General features: G+C 45.8%; 1 long non-coding RNA gene across 1 annotated transcript; it reads left to right on the top strand.

Moving 5' to 3' along the window:
- Window positions 1–8,600: 8,600 nt before the first annotated feature.
- On the top strand, window positions 8,601–9,722 carry LOC136626893 (uncharacterized). Its single transcript, XR_010792705.1, has 4 exons — window positions 8,601–8,858; window positions 8,948–9,089; window positions 9,243–9,393; window positions 9,491–9,722. It is a non-coding gene; the product is annotated as an uncharacterized lncRNA (long non-coding RNA).
- The last annotated feature ends 943 nt before the right edge of the window (window positions 9,723–10,665 follow it).

The following is a 10,665-nucleotide window of genomic DNA, read 5'->3' as shown; positions in this document are numbered from 1 at the left end:
GTATCCCACTTTTTGTGCTCCCTGAAAACCCCACGGTAAATCCTGTTTCTAGCACCACCCAGACAGTAAAAGTGCCCCACTCAATAATTCCCTTGTATATTCCCACTCAATAATAATACCCCCTTATGCTTTACTCAGTAATATTGCTTGATAAAGAAATTAAATATATTCCCTATAATAAAGCGATTCTGGGGCATCTTTCTCAGTACTCTACATTGTATTGTTCCTCCTTTATTCCTCTTGTAAAAAGTCTATAGCCAACTATAGAAGGGTTAAACATTGGAAGCAGGTATTTTCCCATCCATGTACAAAATGAATCCTTGCTTATGAACCTACAACCCTGCCAGTCATTTGTATCTAATGTAATTCTGTTAAAATATCTAGATAGCAAAACCATAGAAAAATGCCACACAAACAGAGTCTCTGAAGTTAGCAAAGTGCGATTGCCTGTCTCTATCGCTGGTGACTTTCATCTTAATCTAGGAACAGCTCCTAGGAGGAAAATGGCATTCTAATCGCAGACATGGATTACAGCTCGAAGAAGACAGGCGGTGAAAGTGTTTCCTTGTAACTGACTGTGTTAGATAAAGTCCTTGATGACAAACTGAGGTTTCAAATGCCAAACAAAAATGGATCTGGGCTCAAACTTATAAATATTTAAATGAGCATGAAATATTAATTAAGCTAAAGCGTTGTCTGACGGAGGGTGTGAATATGGTAATCAAAGACTCCCTGCAGGCGCCAGCATTTCCAGCGCAGCAAATTCACAAATGGGGCTTGACTCTATTGTTAACTCCATGTTCACCCTTGATCATTTGTTTGCAGCTTACATATAGAATTCCTTTACTTGAAAAGTTGAGTAACTTTCTAAAAACAAATTGCGTAAGCTGTACTGATCCTGAGTTACAACCTGTTTTATACTCCAGAGCTGCGCTCACTATTTTCTGGTGGAGTCACTGTGTACATACATTACTTATCCTGTACGGATTCTGAGTTATATCCTGTATTATATTCCAGAGCTGCAAGCCCAATTCAGAACTGAAATTTCCCTTCATCCACTACTTGTTCAGTGTTTTTGTAACAGGTGTGGAATATTACATCATATATGGAATGGCTTCACACTAGTTTATAACAAAACTTTTACAGAAAATTGGATAAGGAAGCAATATGTAGTGCAACTTGTGTACTCACAATTAAAAACAATGTGAACAGTTTTCTAAAGCAGAAATCACCATGTATATAATGATATATCAAACTGTTTGTTTAAGAACACCCCCTTTAAGAGCAAGTATGAGTAAACATACTCAAGTGATAATGGTCAATATAAAGTCTACTATGGCTAGGGCTAGTAAGACACATTGAATCAGAAGTCACACTGAATGGTAGCTCCTTGAGCATAACTGTCGGTATGCTCTGTAGTCTATTGTGACACTTTAGGAAGTTCCTGGTACATGCTGTCTGTAGAGTAAAATTCTAACTCTTAGCAGGAATCTGCAATTTCTTCAGGGCTAGTCCTCATCCACACAACAACATGCAGGCACAGTACCTGACAAGGAGCATTGTCTTTAGGGGTATTACAGAACAACTTTACTCATGACCATGCACCATTGAAACAAGGTATCGAGATGCTTCTATGGTTAGTCTCTTTGGCAGTCACTTTAGTCTTAAAACGGGATCCGGTCCTTGGATTCCACTCTCAAGTGCTCTCTGACATTGTGGATTGGCCCACCAGAGTACAGGAGACTCATTTGGTGGACTCAACCTCTAACAATTGGCCGCAAAGTCTTAGTAGAAGGTAAATGTGTTTGGCTCTGACTTTGAAACTAATCAATTTCCACTAGTGTCTACTTAATATGAAATGAATCACAAATCACCTAAGATCTTATTGACATGTGTGTACAAAATTCTCTGTGAGAACAGAGAGGAAGACTTGATACCACATGTTTGCATCAGGCTGGAATTCGAGGTGCTGGACTCCAAATCGATTGGGGAAGTATTTCTATCCCTGGATAACCCCATTTAATATATACCCATACAAATTCAACCCTCAAGATAATTTTCTGCAACACAATGTATTTATGCCCCTTTCAATTGCTTTACAATAGATTTTGTTGTGTTGAGCTAAGATAGCAATAGTTTTTCAATGGCTTCAGATAAGATCATTTGTTCCAGAAACTTAAGCTTCGCTACATTTGTACTGCAAAAGTCCTAAACCGGCCATAATGGTTTTCAAAAGTGAAAATCCCCAAAAATGTCACATGTGGAACTCTTTTGAGTTTCTACAAAATCATTGGAAAAAAAATTGTATCTTCATTTCAGATACATGGCGAAAATCTTGTCACTAGCTTTAGATTGATGGTACGTGTCAGAATACAAGACTCCACATTAGGGATGATTATTGCACCAAGCAGGAATAACACGAGATATATATATGGCGAACGTGTAATGAGTTGAGATTTAGTCATTTGCATAGAATGTAAAATAACTCCTGACATATATCACCCTGAAGAATGCATAATTAGCTAACTTAATATCATTTACATAATTGCCTGCTAGGGTGTCAATAAATTTATGACCGTGCAAACACATAAGCCAACCTTATTACATCATCTGGACTGAAATGCCACAAGTATGCACAAGGATATGGTTTTAGATATTTTTTTCCTATTCCCAGATCAGTAGGTTTAAAACAAAATTTCTAAGCTATCATTAATAGTTTTTTTTATAGAGCATTTCCCCATAAATAATAAAAAAGTGAATTAAAAAATCCCAACGAATATAAGCATTTTCGTTGTTTCTGGTAAAGTTGTGTATCAACAATGTAGCTGCTGTAAAGCAGATGGATGTGGATCTGCCTTGTCACAAAGCGGTTTGGCTGTGGGCTAGCTAAGGTGGCAACATCTGGTTTTCATGTTTAACCCATCCAAATGGGATACCGGCTTTGCTGAAGGATCCCCAAGCCATTACACACACAGTCCTTGTTATTTGGCTGCTGGGCCAAGGAATGGTACCTATAGGTCTGAACAAAGGCATGGTGAAGAAACAAGTTGAAGTCTGGACTGGCAGCGCATGTGTGTAAATGAGGTCCATGCAGAAGGTCAGGGCAGGCAGCAGACATTAGCAGAGTCCAAAATAAAGAGCGCAGAGGTCAGAGTCGTCAAAAACAGGTAAGGGTTAGAACCAGGAATACACACTAACTGGAGCTTTATCACAATGGATATGATACTAATTGCTTAGGCATAAGTGGTGCAGTGAAAGGATTGGGGGGGAGGCTGGTTTAGGGAGCATGTGCTGGCCCCTTAAGAAAAGTGGTGGTAACGCATGCAAGCTTTACAGGCAAAGACCTGGGAGTGAGCAGAGGAGTGAGAATGCTGTGCAGAGCGTGGATGACAGCAACGCCAGACCACAACCCCAGCAGTATGTGAGTGGAGTGGACAGCAGCAACACGCTCTTACAGCTGTCAGCTTGAATATGACTTGCCAACAAGTTTCCCATGCCCATAAGAGTAAATACAGTATAGATAAAGTAGTCATGCAGTCATAGATTCTTGTGCAATGATCTCAGGACTATTGTAATTATATCAATCTTTATATATATAGCGCACAATCTAAAGAAGAGACGTCACTTTCCATAAGAGCTTATACTCTACAGAAGAGAGGTCCCTGTCCATAACAAGTTACACTCTACAAGAAAGAGGTCCCTATCGATAAGAGCTTATACTCTACAGGAGAGAGGTCCCTGTAGATAAGAGCTTATACTCTACAGGAGAGAGGTCCCTGTCCATAATAAACTTTCAGTCTACAGGAGCAATTTCCAAGCCTATAAGAGCTTACACTCTACATGAGAGAGGTTCCTGATCAATCTATCTGTTGCATTCATAGTGGCTTGAGGTAGAGGCAGAAAAGCAATTACCATTAAGGTGTCCAGAAACTGAGTTTCCAATCATGGGGATTGCTCTTAAGACTGTTACCAAGGTTTCCAAAAACAAATAGAACTAAGAGGACACTGAATAAGATTTTTAACAACTTGACATAATAAGACGACTCCGGTGGAATATCCTTTTTTAATATCTACTTGACATTTTGGAAGAAGTCATTAATCATATTGCAATGAGAGGAAGGGAAGAGAAAAATGTTACCAGTTTGGATATGTCTTGAGAATTCTAGGTATAGATGTGTCCTTCCTTATCTTTTCTCTTGGCTGGATACATCCAGATATGTGCTATACAAAGTAACCAGCTTGAAAAAAAAAGAAAAAATGATTTTACGATATGATGACATGAGATCTCTATCCTATATGTGTCTATGTGTCATCACCCAGTGGTTGTAATATGAAGTGAAGCCTGTCAAGGGTTTTGCAAGCATTGCTATATTGCATCGAATTGGTTTCACAAGTAAGTGAAGTCGTTAAAGGATATAGAAACGTCTGTGCATGAAAAAGCAATACACGTATCTTACCAAGTCACTGCAGAAAAAAAAATGCACCTGTTTTTTGCATTGATTTTTCCTTTTCATGCACTCAGAAAGCCTCATACTTGGCCCTCATACATTCAAGTCTCTGGTCATGGGTGCTCCCAGCTGGACTGATCAGTTGGACTCTCTCATGAATGTTCACAAGCTCAGCTTCCCCTCCCCTCTTTCAGAAACTGTGTGGCATAGCCATGCTAATTCAATACTATACAGCTGTCTCTCCGTCTAACTCATGCTCTCTCAGTCACTGCTGATAAGTGCAGAAACTTCACCCAGCTTTCTGTAATAGTAGCTTCCTCTGCTCTTGTCCCCCTGATCCCCTCCATAATTCCCCAGCACTGTCATACACTCCTCTGTAATAGTAGCTTTCTCTGCTCTCTGTCCCCCTGATCTCCTCCACCAATCCCTAGCACTGTCATACAGCCCGCTGTAATAGCTCAGTGGAAAAGCAGTGAATTCATGTTCAGGGGGGCAGACTAGGAAATTTGCTGTCAGTTTACTCTGGTTGATAAAATTTGCTAAGATTTCAGTCCTCTAGTCTGCAGTGCCTTGGAAAACAATACAAACATAGAAATCAAACAATTTATGTATTTTACACTATTATATAGTGCACACTTATTCAACAGCGCTGTACATTGCTTGATGTCCCCATTAAGGCTCAAAGACTAAATTCTCCTATTATTATATTTTTCTGGAGTACCCAAAAGAAACCCACACAAAGCGGGGGGGAACATATAAACTCCTTGCAGATGTGTCTTTGGTGGGATTTGAACCCAGGACCCCAGCGCAAGGCAATGGTGCTAATCACTTTGCTACATCTGCAACATTCACAAGAACAGATGAAGCTATGAATTTTGTACAATCTGATAGTAAAAAAACGCTCGAGGACTTCATCATTTTTTTATTTGCTGGCTATTTCTTAATATATGCAAAGTCTGCATGGTATTGTACAGCACTATGTGTTCTAGTCCTCAGTGTACTTATAACATCAACCTCTTTTTACCTTAATATAAGCAGTCTGGAAATGTTAGTGATAAAATGGAATTAACAAGGACAAATCCTGTATATTATAGATGCACCCTCTTCAAGGTTGTGTCTTCATTTAATTAACCTTATAACTTTGTCTTCTCCAGATTGCCAGTTGAAAGGTGAAACTGTTCAAGGAAATCGTGACAGCACTTGTCAAGCACAATATGTGTGTAAAATGTGAGAGAGAGACAGAAAATAAGGACGGAAGGAAGGAAGGGGAAGGAAGGAAGGAAGGAAAGGGGAGGAAGGAAGGAGGGAAGGAAGGAAAAGAAAGAGAAGGAAGGGGAAAGGCAAGGGATGATATAATATTCATGGGGGACCTCAGCTCTCGTCCTGATCAGAAGATGTTGGTAGAATGAGGTTTCTAAAATCCTTTTTTCCTGCAGGAGATATGCCACAAAGAAGTCTTTAAGTTACTTATTTTCTTCTTGCAATTAAAATAAGCATGCATGCTCGACCAAGCATGGTGGCTGGATGTCCTATCTTAGAGCAGCATGTTACAAACACATCACAACTTTCCTATTAGCCAAAATAGCACAAAACATATTGTAATTCTTGGCTAATTAGAGTGATCAAAGAATACATTGGTCATGAATCTATTGTATTTAGAAGAGGAGCACTCACACCATCTACCCTCACCCCTCTCACTAGTGATTGATGGCTGGACACTGTATATCGGAAATTGTCTGGAGCGTCTCCACCTTATAGTTTACTCTCAAAAGGTGAAGAAACGTAATGTATATCGCCAATAATATAAATGTTTTCATAAGTGATAGAAGAACTGATTCCTCAACCTTTGTTAAGTTGGAGGCGTGTTCTCCATATTCATTGGCTGAGCATTCATATTCACAGCCATGTACACCACTGTAGTGTAGAGTAACTGGCTGCCAATGTCATTTATTAACCTCTTTACTCCCGAGCCACTTTTCTTTTTTTTTCTGTTTTTTTTTATTTTATGCTCTCCATCTTCTAAGAGCTATAACGTTTTTTATTTTTCCTTCAACTTAGCCATATGACAACTTGTTTTTTTGTGGTATGAGTTATATTTTACAATGATACCGCATAATGTACTAAAGAGTTTAAAAAAACTTTTAAGCCTGGGTTCACACAGGGCGTATTTGATGCTTATTTGCCGCGGTTTGCCGTTGCATATCCGCATTGCGGCCATTCCGTCGCGGTTGCAGTGCCAATGTGTTTGGCCAAAATGTCGTTCTCACAGGGCGTAAAATTTACTGCAGAGCCGCAGTGGGGATAAGCAACTGCGTCGCGGTTTTGAAAGATGCAGCATGTCCATTCTTTAGACCTTTCCGCAGCGTTTTTTTCCCCATAGGGCCCCATGGACGCAGCAAAAACTGCAATGAAAACCGCTATTGCTTATTTTGTCGCGTTTTTTTCAAAGCAGTTCCGCAGCTGATTGTTCGCATGAGAAAGGAGGGGCAATAAAGTTTGTTCACAGGAAGTGGTTCAGCGGCCATTTTAGCCGCTTGGCGCCATTTCAGCCTGGACTGCATGGAGAGAGGAAGCAGGGAGCAGGAGCTCCACCGGCAGCACCACACCGAGCGGCACCAGACCCTCCCCAGCGGCACCAGTACACCCATTGGCAGCATCAGCAGCACTATCAGCACCACCAGTAGGCACTTCACTGACGCCCAGGGGAAAATATTGGCCGACAGGAGGGAAACTCCCAACCCCGTCAGTGGCAGGAAAAGCACCGCCAGCAGCGGTGGCACCACCACTACCCCCAGCGGGTCCACCACTACCCCCAGCGGGTCCACCACTACCCCCAGCGGGTCTACCACTACCCCCAGCTGGCCCACCACAGCAGCACTACTATCCCCAGCACGACCACGCCCAGTGGTGGGAAAAGCACTGCCAGCAGCGGCGGCACCACCAGTAGTACCCCCAACGGGTCTAGTACGTTTCCCATCACCGGCAGCAGCACTACAACCACCACCGGGGCCACCACTACCCCCAGCGGGGCAAGCAGTTTGCCCACCACAGCAGCACTACAACCCCCACCGGGGCCACCACTACCCCCAGCGGGGCAAGCAGTTGGCCCACCACAGCAGCACTACAACCCCCACCGGGGCCACCACTACCCCCAACGGGGCGAGCAGCCTGTCCACCACAGCAGCACTACTACCCCCAGCGTGACCACGCTCAGTGGCGGGAAAAGCTACGCCAGCAGCGGCGGCACCACTAGCCCCAGCGCAGGCACCACTACAACCCCCAATGGGGCAAGCAGCCGGCCCATCACAGCTACCACCACCAGCAGCAGCACTACAACCCCCACCGGGGCAAGCAGCTGGCCCACCACAGCTACCACCACCGGCAGCAGCACTACAACACCCAACGGGGCAAGCAGCTGGCCCACAACAGCTACCACCACCGGCAGCAGCACTACAACCCCCAACGGGGCAAGCAGCTGGCCCACCACAGCTACCACCACCGGCAGCTGCACTACAACCCCCAACGGGGCAAGCAGCTGGCCCACCACAGCTACCACCACTGGCAGCAGCACTACAAACCCCAACGGGGCAAGCAGCTGGCCCACCACAGCTACCACCACCGGCAGCAGCACTACAACCCCCAACGGGGCAAGCAACTGGCCCACCACAGCAGCACTACAACCCCCATCGGGGCCACTACTACCCCCAACGGGGCGAGCAGCCTGTCCACCACAGCAGCACTACTACCCCCAGCGCGACCACGCCCAGTGGCGGGAAAAGCTACGCCAGCAGCAGCGGCACCACTAGCCCCAGTGGAGGCACCACTACAACCCCCAATGGGGCAAGCAGCCGGCCCATCACAGCTACCACCACCAGCAGCAGCACTACAACCCCCACCGGGGCAAGCAGCTGGCCCACCACAGCTACCACCACCGGCAGCAGCACTACAACACCCAACGGGGCAAGCAGCTGGCCCACCACAGCTACCACCACCGGCAGCAGCACTACAACCCCCAACGGGGCAAGCAGCTGGCCCACCACAGCTACCACCACTGGCAGCAGCACTACAACCCCCAACGGGGCAAGCAGCTGGCCCACCACAGCTCCCACCACCGGCAGCAGCACTACAACCCCCAACGGGGCAAGTAACTGGCCCACCACAGCAGCACTACAACCCCCACCGGGGCCACCACTGCCCCCAACGGGGCGAGCAGCCTGTCCACCACTTGCAATTGTGCGCTAGTGGCCAAAGATGTGTATATGATGAATGTTAACTTTTTCTTATTGCTCACAGGACTACCTACATTTTCTGCTGTCGCCCAGTGCATTCTGTTTGCAACGTCAACCCACTTTCCGGAAAATGTCCTGGTATCAACGAATGGGGATCAACGTCGTCAGGATAATAACCTTGGTGAGTGTAGTCTCCGCTGACACAACCATATCCACCCCCCTCAGAATGCAATTCAACTGTTTTTTTCCTCCCCCCCCCCCCCCCTGCAGGTTGAAAGTAGGCCGGAGATTTGGGACCCAGCCGAGCTGGGCTACAGTGACCGCGACATAAAGGCGGACGCCTGGAATGCGGTCTGCTCTGGGATGTATCCCGATTGAGACTCCGCTACAGCTGCCATCCAAAGTGAAATCCGTAAGTTTACACTATTGGTTGTAACGCTTTGGTGTTTCTTTCTTCGATGTATTTTGAACTGTACTGCATCTAACCACACTGTTTATTGCAGCATTCGGTGGATTACATACTTTTGCATTCTGCTTTTAAAAACCATGTTTCATTATGTTGCAGTTAAAGACATCAAGAATCGCTGGCGGTCAGTTCAGGACCGCTACAAGAAACACGAAAAAGAGTGTGAAAAAAGCGGCATGTCTCCGTCTAAGAAAAAGTGTCCAAACCAGGAAATACTGCATTTCCTCAGAACAAGTCGAGCATTGCGTCCGTAAGTGCTATATTTTCGGCGAGCTTACAGCTCAGCTTCACTGTTGTTGCATTTTGATGTTCTATGTCCCTAAACGGTACTCTTGTTTCGTCCACAGATCCAGCGGCAACATCACGTCCGCCCCTCCCATGGTCGAAACCGCTACAGCCGACACAGAAGGGCCGGAACAGGAGTCGCGGGATGATGGTATCAGAGAAGGTACCCCAACCTTGGAAGACAGCCAGCGGAGCACGCTCGATTTGTGCCCCACTTCAGTAACACCGGAAGTGGGGGAACAAAACGTGTCGCATAGCAGTAGTGCTGGCCCTAGCAGCAGAGCAGGCAGTAGCCGGGAGGTGAGTTCCGAGCGGACGAGCCGCAGTGTTGCGGCTCGTCCACGTCGGAAGAACAAACCAGATGCCGCCCAAGAGGCGCTGACGTTATTGCGGCGGGCTGACACGGAGGATCAGTGGGACACAATGGGTGCCACCATTGCGGCACGCATTCGTGAACTAAGCTCGGAGCGTCAGTGGGCTATTGCGCCCGTTCTTTACTCTACGTTAGAGATTTTTGCTTCTCAAAGGCCCATTGCTGATAGCTGTACCATTACTTCAGCAATGAGAAATGCAGCCTTTGCAGTACCACAATCGAACCACATGTTGCCTCCACCCCAATCTTTCCCTGACCAACCAGGCAGGATTCCTAGGACAACGGGATACCCCATGCACCATGTTTCTCAAGACACTGGCTATGGCGACACGGTCTCTGGCGGGTCCCCTTCCCAGCCATCGTTTCTCTCACTGATGAGCAGCCCTCTGCATCAGACCTCGCAACACACAACCTCGGTACTGTACTCGCCACCAACCGGATCTCAATCCAGTACAGGAGACGGCTCTTTTATCAATTATACGACATTGCAGTGATCACAGCTGTTGCATGGTGATAACTGCAATGTCTTATATGCAACCATTGTAAAGTGCTGGTTCCGTTGTGATGCTGCCTTTTGTAATGCTGCATGCAGTTGCCTGCTGTCCCAGAAATCCTAACGGATGGTCATGTGAAAGATTGGGGTGCAATTTCTTACATCGCTCACTGCCGGCTACTATCTGCTCTGCTGCTAAATAGGCAAGGCACACACATTCCTTCCCGTCAGTGGCATGACCGTGAAATTGTTCGCAGGTTGTGCGACTGTACGTGAAGGATTGTGTATGTGCGTCTAGAGTGATTTTGTCCGCTGCCTCGCTGTCCTCCAAGGTTGGGGTATTTCACTTCTCGGTGTCATTGTCTTTGTTT

The sequence above is a fragment of the Eleutherodactylus coqui genome, chromosome 5, assembly GCF_035609145.1.
Source record: "Eleutherodactylus coqui strain aEleCoq1 chromosome 5, aEleCoq1.hap1, whole genome shotgun sequence".
Taxonomy (NCBI): domain Eukaryota; kingdom Metazoa; phylum Chordata; class Amphibia; order Anura; family Eleutherodactylidae; genus Eleutherodactylus; species Eleutherodactylus coqui.
The sequence above is the reverse complement of the archived record's forward strand: the minus strand, read 5'-3'. Positions and strand labels throughout refer to the sequence as shown.